General features: G+C 41.4%; 1 pseudogene; it reads right to left on the bottom strand.

Moving 5' to 3' along the window:
• Positions 1-344: 344 nt before the first annotated feature.
• Positions 345-10,371, bottom strand: LOC123989948 (annotated as a pseudogene).
• Between the last annotated feature and the right edge of the window lie 239 nt (positions 10,372-10,610).

Here is a 10,610-nt window from a genome sequence, read left to right as displayed (position 1 = left end):
TGCTCACTTTGGTTTAAAAACGTTTTACTTTCACTTCACTACATTCCTAAAGAAAATAATGTCATTTTTACTCCACACATTTTCCCTGACACACAAAATTACTCATTACATTTTGAATGCTTATCAGGGGTGGCAGGGTAGCCTAGTGGTTAGAGCATTGGACTAGTAACTGAAAGGTTGTAAGTTCAAAACCCCGACACTTATCAAGAGAATATCCCTGGTCATCCCTACTGCCTCTGATCTGGCGGACTCCCTAAACACAAATGATTCATTTGTAAATGATGTCTGAGTGTTGGAGTGTGCCCCTGGCTATCCATAGAAAAAATATGTAAATATTGTGCCGTCTGGTTTGCTAAATATAAGGAATGTAAATTAATATATAAGGAATTTACTTTTGATACTTTAGTATATTTAAAAATAAATACTTTTATTTATAAATACCCGTATTTTACTGGGTTACTTTCACTTTCACTTCAGTCATTTTCTATCAGGTATCTTCACTTTTACTCAAGTATGACAATTGGGCACTTTTTCCATCACTGCCATTTCCAGACCTACAATGCCATCTGCCCCTGTTTCTGCCCTTCATTGTCGTGTCTTAGCCATAAGGCAGTCTCTGGATCCCTTTGTCACATACCAAGCCATGTCCTGATGCCAGAGCACAGACATCATACAACAACTCATGTCAGACCTATACATACATTGATTACAGTATACAATGTCTTCCTCCCTGTGCCATAGTCTCACAGCGAATCTGTTCGTCTCCTGGCAAAAACTGCAGACATGCTTTTCACAATGCCCTTAATTCCAGCTTGCTTCTTGATGGCAGACCTGGACTCCCATATCCTGTCTATTAGTCAGTGAAACACCATGAGGACACTGTGGTAGTTCTCAGCATCTGAAACCTCATAGAACTGGCAGTCTATTGTCAGGGTTAGCATTCTGCCCTCCTCACTGAGGACTGTTCGCATGTGATTCAGGTCCCTCTTGTTGTCTACGATCACCATGGGCACTTTGACCATGCCCTGGAAATCCTTAATGGACTGCATCAGCTTGGTGACAGAGTTGAAGCTGGCCCTGTCACAGATCCTGTAGACCAGGACAAAACCGTTCGAGACTCCTGTGGCGGGCCGGGCGCAGTGCGCGCTACCCAAGGTTTCCTCCGACACATTGGTGTGGCTGGCTTCTGAGTTGGATGTGCGCTGTGTTAAGAAGGGTTGTGTTTTGGAGGACGCATGGCTTTCAACCTTCGTTTCCCCCGAGCCCGTACGGGAGTTGTAGCGATGAGACACGATAGTAATTACTAACAATTGGATACCACGAAATTGGGGAGAAAAGGGGGTAAAGTTTAAAAGAACAAAAAAAAGATAAAAGATATACAATTTTTATAGGCTTACTTGGATTTCTCTGGGCTGATTGTATCAAGTCATTGTGGTCGCGCATGGTGCTAGTAAAAGTGGACTCATTCATGCCAAAGACAACCAGGCGCTTCTCTGCAGTAATACTCATAAAGGCACTTATAAAGAAGCCTATGATTAACTGAAGTGCTCTGTATAAGATGCCAAATATACTGAATTCTTGCAGTCATTTCAAAGGACTAACAGCAGGTTGGCATGAGGCAGAATCCCAGATGTTCAAAGTTATGTCCCTTCCATCCATGACAACATTGTGGCTGTAGATTGATTCTGAAAGCAATTAACAGACAAATAGTAATGTAGTTGTACTGTCTAGGCCTACAATAGTAAAATGTTAGCTTGATAGTACAATATCTGGTGATGACAGACAAACAAATCTTACCAATGTTCCCATATTCTCAAATGCATCTTCTACTTAAAACGCAGTGTCAGCGCTGTGAAACAATCATCATCATCATCCTACTAAGTATGTTGAGGAAAGGAATGGATCCAGTTAGAAATGGCAGAATGGTCCACTGACCATTGCACTGTGGACTTGAATACATTTCACAAACGATAAATAATGACAGATTTGGTCTCACCAGATTTCCCAACCCAACAAGAACTACTACATTTAGGATCCATTTTTAAAACGTTGAGGCCTGTCATTATTCTTTCTGCTGTTTATTGGCCCGACTGGCTCAAGACCATATGAGATGTTGAGTAGCAGAGACGAGTTTTATGCCCCAAGGAGTGGTGCGGATAATTGTTGAGGGGGCGTGGAAATATACTATACCATTCCATTCTGGATTTGATTTAGCATAGCCTAAAGACTGAAGAAAACTATTGTCTTAGCGTAAAGAATATCTAATCCTAACCCGACTTTTGAATAACCAACACGTTTGCAGCACACGTATTTACAAAATATACCTCACATTATTTTTAAAGTTTGTGGATATAATCATTGTATCTTCCAAATGACAATTACGCATACGCATGAGGATGTGTGTTGAGGATTTGCTTACAGTATTGGGGAAACTGTTGTTGTGCTTTACTATTGAGTAGTGTAAGATAAGGCCTGATTACTTTGCTACCGAAGATAATAATTCATTTTTTAAGGACAACGTAAAAACGTGTTTGCATGCAAAGGGGGAGTGGAAACTAATATTTTGCAAGTGTGCGTAACTTATACAGTAGGCCTACAAGATTGCATTTTATGTATACTGTACACTTACTATCTGAATATGATTATCTAAATGTAAATAATTGCGAAACGATTTTTTGCAATAACACAATGAAACTTTTGAGTCGTTTGGAAAAGCTGCAGTACTATGTAACAAAACGTGTGCTGTGATATTACAACCAACCACTAGATGGAAGCAGAACATTTGATAATTTTGACATCAACAGGTGTGACTGTAGCCCACTAGATTTTGCCGCGACCTAACGAATGTTCTGTGAACTTTCACAGAACCAAGTTCGGTTTGCTGGAAACACACTTTTCAAAGATAACCTAAAGACATTACTGTGACTGACTTTTTTTCCCTTTTCTAAATGAAAAGTTTTTTGAGTTGTGTTGCTGCTTTGTAATTGGAAGATATAGCTAATAGTGTGTTTTAATATACTATAATATACTATAATTATTTTGGTTTCCCTTGAAAAGGGCATGATTTTTTTTCTTAGAATAACAACAGGGCTCCTCCTCACTGACTGCTTTAGAACATAAGGAAATAATGTTGAAATGTCAGGTTGTAAGAAAGTTTAGTTCTTTAGATCTTAGAGGTTTAGATTAGGTTTAGATTTTGTTAGCTCAAATCACAAGGCACACTGATCGTTTACTGCAGGCTGGCTGTAGATACAATAATTCCATTATCAGAAAGCTGGTTAATGTGATGTTAAGATAAACTACATTAACAAAAGTATGTGGACACCTTCTCATCAAATATCTAATTCCAAAATCATGGGCATTAATATGGAGTTGGTCCTCACTTCGCTGCTATAACAGCCTCCACTCTTCTCTGAAGGCTTAACACTAGATGTTGGAACATTGTTGCGGGGATTTGCTTCCATTCAGCCACAAGAGCATTAGTGAGGACGGGCGATTAGGCCTGGCTCGCAGTCGGCGTTCCAGTTCTGCCAATGGTGTTCGATGGGGTTGAGGTCAGGGCTCTGTGCAGTCAAGTTCTTCCACACCGATCTTGACAAACCATTTCTGTATGGACCTCGCTTTGTGCACGGAGGCATTGTCATGCTGAAACAGGAAAGGGCCTTCCCCAATGGAAGCACAGAATCGTCTACAATATCATTGTATTCTGTAGCGTTAAGGGACCAATCCGGAACAAGGAAAACAGCTCCAGACCAATATTCCTCATCCACCAAACTTTATAGTTGGCACTATGCATTGGGGCAGGTGGTGTTCTCCTGGCGTCTGCCAAACCCAGATTCGTCAGTCGGACTGCCTGATGGTGAAGTGTGATACATTACTCCAAAGAACTCGTTTCCACTGCTCCAGAATCTAATGGTTGTGAGTTTTACACCACTACAGCCGATGCTTGACATTGCACATGTTAATCTTAGGCTTGTGTGTGGCTGCTCGGCCATGGAAACCCATTTCATGAAGCTCCCAACGAACAGTTATTGCGCTGATGTTTCTTCCAGAGATAGTTTGGAACTCGGTAGTGAGTGTTGCAACCGAGGACAGACAATTTTTACGGGTTAGGCGCTTTAGCACTCGGCAGCCCCGTTCTGTGAGCCTTTGTTGTTGACGTTTCCACATCACAATAACAGCACTTACAGTTGATCGGGGCAGCTCAAGCAGGGCAGAAGTTTGACGAACTGACTTGTTGAAAAGGTGGCATTCTATGACGGTGCCACGTTGAAAGTAACTGAGCTCTTCAGTATGGCCATTCTACTGCCAATGTTTGTCTATGGAGATTGCATGGTGCTGTGCTCTATTTTATACACCTGTCAGCAACGGGTGTCGATGAAATAGCCGAATCCACTCATTTGAAGCAGTGTCCACATACTTTTGTGTATATAGTGTATTTGGCTAGCAGAGCAGTTATTTTTTCTCTGCAGGTAGAATTGTACCCGGATGCATTTATTTCAATTCAAATGTATTTATATAGCCCTTCTTACATCAGCTGATATATCAAAGTGCTGTACAGAAATCTAGCCTAAACCCCAAACAGCAAGCAATGCAGGTGTAGAGGCACGGTGGCTAGGAAAAACTCACTAGAAAGGCCAAAACCTAGGAAGAAACCTAGAGAGGAACCAGGCTGTGAGGGGCGGCCAGTCCTCTTCTGGCTGTGCCGGGTGGAGATTATAACAGAACATGGCCAAGATGTTCAAATGTTCATAAATGACCAGCATGGTCAAATAATAATAATCACAGTATGTTACGATTTACTAGGAGTGGTGGGTGGAATCAGGCACAGAGAGCAGGGTTCAGTAGATTGTCAATTTATTATCCGGCGCAAAAAAACGGTCACGCCAACACACAGGGTGCATACAATAGACCAGCCCAAACACAGGACCAAAATAGTCCGGAGAATAACCACCATACAACAGAGTAACAAAAACAATCCCGCACAAAACAAGGGCGGGACAACCTACTATATATAAGGACACTAATTAAACTAAAATACACACAGGTGAAACTAATAAGACAAAACCAACAGACAAATGAAAAAGGGATCGGTAGTGGCTAGTAGGACGGTGACGACGACCGCCGAGCACCACCCGAACAGGCAGAGGAGCCAACTTCGGCGGAAGTCGTGACACAGTAGTTGTCTAGGGTGCAACAAGTCAGCACCTCAGGAGTAAATGTCAGTTGGCTTTTCATAGCCGATCATTGAGAGTATCTCTACCGCACCTGCTGTCTCTAGAGAGTTGAAAACAGAAGGTCTGGGACAGGTAGCATGTCCGGTGAACAGGTCAGGGCTCCATAGCTGCAGCCATAACAGTTGAAACTGGAGCAGCAGCATGGCCAGGTGGACTGGGGACAGCATGGCGTCATCATGCCAGGTAGTCCTGAGGCATGGTCCTAGGGCTCAGAGAGAAAGAAAGAAAGAAAGAAAGAATTGGAGAGAGCATACTTAAATTCACACAGGACACCGGATAAGACAGGAAAAATACTCCAGATATAACAGACTGACCCTAGCCCCCCGACACATAAACTACTGCAGCATAAACACTGGAGGCTAAGACAGGAGGGGTCAGGAGACACTGTGGCCCCATCCGATGATACCCCCGGGCCAAACAGGCAGGATATAACCCCACCCACTTTGCAAAGCACAGCCCCCACACCACTAGAGGGATATCTTCAATCACCAACTTACCATCCTGAGACAAGGCCGAGTATAGCCCACAAAGATCTCCGCCACGGCACAAGCCAAGGGGGGGCGCCAATCCATACAGAAAGACCATGTCAGTGAGTCAACCCACTCAAGTGACGCATCCCTCCTAGGGACGGCATGGAAGAGCACCAGTAAGCCAGTGACTCAGCCCCTGTAATAGGGTTAGAGGCAGAGAATCCCAGTGGAGAGAGGGTAACCGGCCAGGCAGAGACAGCAAGGGTGGTCCGTTGCTCCAGAGCCTTTCCGTTCACCTTCACACTCCTGGGCCAGACTACACTCAATCATATCAAGACCTACTGAAGAGATGAGTCTTCAGTAAAGACGTAAAGGTTGAGACCGAGTCTTCGTCTCTCACATGGGTAGGCAGACCATTCCATAAAAATGGAGCTCTATAGGAGAAAGCCCTGCCTCCAGCTGTTTGCTTAGAAATTCTAGGGACAATTAGGAGGCCTGCGTCTTGTGACCATAGCATATGTGTAGGTATGTACGGCAGGACCAAATCGGAAAGATAGGTAGGAGCATGTAATGCTTTGTTGGATAGCAGTAAAACCATCAGCCCTTGCCTTAACAGGAAGCCAGTCTAGTATGGCTTATTATATTTCCCTTCCTTTTATTAGTGTAATGTAGAACGCCAATATTACAGATAAGATAGATGCTCTGACATAGTGAAAACGTCTGAATTCTACATGTACATTTAGAAAAAAGTGTTGTCTTTGATAATATGCCAACATTTTATAAAGCAGATAAACATATTCATATGATCCTTTCACCATATTTGAAATAAGCTCAATGAAAAATCTGATCGTACTCTGTGCACTTAAAAAGGCAACGAGTACAAATGGACACCAAAAATAGGATCCGAAAAAAATTGATTGTACATACACAACTCTCGGGTATTTTATGAACGAGTAACTTAGTTTATTGGAACTACTGTATATGCTGACGATTATCATTGAGAATTCAGTTGCCACTCTTCCCCCTGAAAACAATTATTTCAATTTCCCATGCTGTCAGAAGCCATAACATAGTTATTATTATTGCACCTGTGTGTGAAATACAACATGGGTGTCAGAGGCACATTTGTTTCCCTGTCAGTGAAGTGATACATTCTTTCTCAGATGAAAAAGGGTCGTATTTAAGCGATAATGCCCAAGAAGCTAGTGTTTGGAGAATATATGGATCTCTTTAGGAGAAAGCTCTGCATCCAGCTGTTTGCTTAGAAATTCTAGGGACAATTAGGAGGCCTGCGTCTTACTTTACATTTGACCTGTTGTTCAGACAGAGAAGCTAGCCAACAACACAGCTAACACAATCACTTAACTGAAGCTGGAAAGACTGCAAACTAGCTGCACTTTGTTTCATTTGACCTATTTCAATTTATATTTTTTTGTATTTATCCGTAAAAAAAATATATAGAAATGCTGCCTGCCTGTCTGTCTTGTCCCAACTCCCGACATGTTCATTACTATGGGACAGCTGGAGATCAAATTAGAATATTGAAACAATGTTGCAAATGTCGGAGAGACAGACAGCAAGGTTTATGCAAATCTCCACTGTTAAAAAGTAAAGGTTTGTCTAAAAGAAATGTGAGATAATGTTTAGATGCTTTTTACAGTGGATATCAAGTTTAGAAATAGCCTGGCTTGGCTGATGAGACAGTGGGTTGTGCAGTCAGATGGAACAGAGTAAATAGGCATTTTAACGTCATAGATTTAGATTAGAGTCTGACAACATTATTGGCCTCTCATTGGCAATGCTGAATATTCTGTAGTCAGTGGACCTCTGTAGTCAGTGGGTATTGTGCAGATAAAAAAAATATAGAAAGTCACTATGATTGTGTAATGACTTTATAATAACAAACCCATTATTTTATGAATGTTTCCTGAAATAGATTTCCATAATTTTGCATGCCACAGTCCATTTAACTATGTACCCTGGGAGTCTTAGTCTATTTTTGTCAGATTTGTCTCTTGAAGTCAACTGAAGCACTTAAATGGCATAAAGCTGATTATTCATTTGTGCGACAGTCATTAGGCACAGCCAAATGTGTTGGATGAGGTGCAATGATTGGAATCTGTGTAGACAGCAAACTGAGGGCGAGGGAAAAGTGTAGAGGGAACTCGATTCATCTGCTGTATGGACAGTGGGTCTACAGTATATTATCTGACCTGGGTGGCAGTGTTATTGTTGTATGAACTGACACTGTCTCTAAATGCTAAAGTAGGCCTACAGTCTGTGGTGCTAAAATTGTTAATAACAACTGCAGTTAACTGTAGATAACACAGGCCCAGAAATAACAAAGGAAAAACAGACCCTTGGTCATTAAATGTTGTATGACCCGTTTGTGAAAGCTATGTTGCAATAAAGACATGCATTTCATTTCAGATGGTAAATCCACTCTCAAAATTCCTCCCCTTACTTTAACAAAACATTAATAATTCTAAAAGGAGTTTCGACCATGAGTTTCTTACTATTGTATTCCTTTTAGACAGGTTTTATTTGGAATGTAACATGGTAATTTAGCATAGGGAAACTATACGTTGTAAGCATGAGCTAATAATTCATTCATTGCTGTAAATGCTAATGGTCCCTTATAATTAACAGTACTTTGGGCAGAGATTAAAACCTCTTAAGGAACGGACCCTTTTTTTTCAATTTTTTGCCTAAAATTACCAGCCCAAATCTAACTGCCTGTAGCTCAGGACCTGAAGCAAGGATATGCATATTCTTGATACCATTTGAAAGGAAAGATGGGTTGTTGGCTGGGCTCCCTGCCTGTGCCATTAAACCCCTACAACTCATCCAGAACGCCGCAGCCCGTCTAGTGTTCAACCTTCCCAAGTTCTCTCACGTCACCCCGCTCCTCCGCTCTCTCCACTGGCTTCCAGTTGAAGCTCGCATCCGCTACAAGACCATGGTGCTTGCCTACGGAGCTGTGAGGGGAACGGCACCTCAGTACCTCCAGGCTCTGATCAGGCCCTACACCCAAATAAGGGCACTGCGTTCATCCACCTCTGGCCTGCTCGCCTCCCTACCACTGAGGAAGTACAGTTCCCGCTCAGCTCAGTCAAAACTGTTCGCTGCTCTGGCTCCCCAATGGTGGAACAAACTCCCTCACGACGCCAGGACAGCGGAGTCAATCACCACCTTCCGGAGACACCTGAAACCCCACCTCTTTAAGGAATACCTAGGATAGGATAAAGTAATCCTTCTCACCCCCCTTAAAATATTTAGATGCACTATTGTAAAGTGGTTGTTCCACTGGATGTCATAAGGTGAATGCACCAATTTGTAAGTCGCTCTGGATAAGAGCGTCTGCTAAATGACTTAAATGTAAATGTAAATGAAAGACTTTCAAGTTTGTGAAAATGTGAAATTAATGTAGGAAAATATAACACATTAGCTCTGGTATAAAAAAACATTCACATTTGTCTTTTATTTTTTAATTATCTTTGAAATGCAAGAGAAAGATAAAAATGTATTATTCCAGGTTAGGCGCAATTTCGATTTTGGCCACTAGATGGCAGCAGTGAATGTGTAAGGTTTGAGACTGATCCAATAAACCATTGCATTTCTGTTCAAAATGTTGTATCAAGTCTGCCCAAATGTGTCTGATTGGTTTGTTGATACATTTTCAAGTTCATAACTGTGCACTCTCCTCAAACAATAACATGTTATTCGTTCACTGTAATAGCTACTATAAATTGGACAGTGCAGTTAGATTAACAAGAATTTAACCTTTTTGCCCATATAATATATGTCTATGTCCTGGGAAATGTACTTGTTACTTACAGCCTCGTGCTAATCACATTAGCCTATGTTAGTTCAACCGTTCCACGGGGGGAGACCGATCCTGTAGAGGTTATTAAGGAAGTAGTACAGTATTTTTCTCTACTTCTCATTATTTCTGAGGTGACTGCTTTCAGCTAAAAGCTGAGAGAAGAGGTTGGTTGTCTCCTAAGCAGAGGATTGGTTGCTTTAATGACATATACAGTAGACCTACTGATTGTGGTTGGCTCCCTGTCCATGGGAAACTGCTGCTGCTGCTATTTTAGATTTATGAACCAATGTATAGACGTACAGCTTAATAATAGATTTATTAAGTTTTAAGAAATGTTGTCACATACAGTATGCAACTGTCAACAGTGAGCACATAGCCTACTTCCTACTCTCCATTGAAAATATGTTTTTATGTAAAGCCGGTTGACCGGAAGCTCCCTCCGCTGTGTTTGTTCTTATGCAAATAAATCTTCTTATGGACTTAGCTCACACTTACTTTACATGTTTGATAATTCCACTTACCCCTGATACAAGGTTGTGTTAAGAAACATAGAATGAAAAGGAAATGAAAGGCCTACAGTGGCAAGTAAGCCTGTATGAAATGTACATTGAATTTGTAATTCTCTCTGAAAAATCCTGCTGCAAATTAAAGAGACTAAAACTGAGCCAACTGCAGTTGTGATATGATGCCATATTAATTTGTTATTGGTAAAGCCTTGGCTTCAACAAAAATATCTCACAGTCCTGATGTTCTTTTGAAACCAGGCAATGATTATTCAGATATCCCACATTTAACTGCCATTGTAGGCTACTCACCTGACTGGCTGTGTCCAACTCATCCTGTAAGGACACTAGTGCAGAGACACCTGCAGGACATCTTACATTTACACATACATTTCACTGAGAACAGTATTTTAGTGGTATAGTTATGTTCTGTCTTGCAAGTGATACTTTTGACGACGAAGGTTAGATATGCAAAAATCTTTAAAGTCTAGACTCTGTCAGAGTCCGGAACATTGTGTTCTGCGGCTTTCTCTGTTGCCATAGATTAGATTGTATATTTTCATTGACGTTTTCA

This window comes from Oncorhynchus gorbuscha, linkage group LG02 (genome assembly GCF_021184085.1).
Source record: "Oncorhynchus gorbuscha isolate QuinsamMale2020 ecotype Even-year linkage group LG02, OgorEven_v1.0, whole genome shotgun sequence".
NCBI classification, from domain to species: Eukaryota; Metazoa; Chordata; class Actinopteri; order Salmoniformes; family Salmonidae; genus Oncorhynchus; species Oncorhynchus gorbuscha.
The sequence above is the reverse complement of the archived record's forward strand: the minus strand, read 5'-3'. Positions and strand labels throughout refer to the sequence as shown.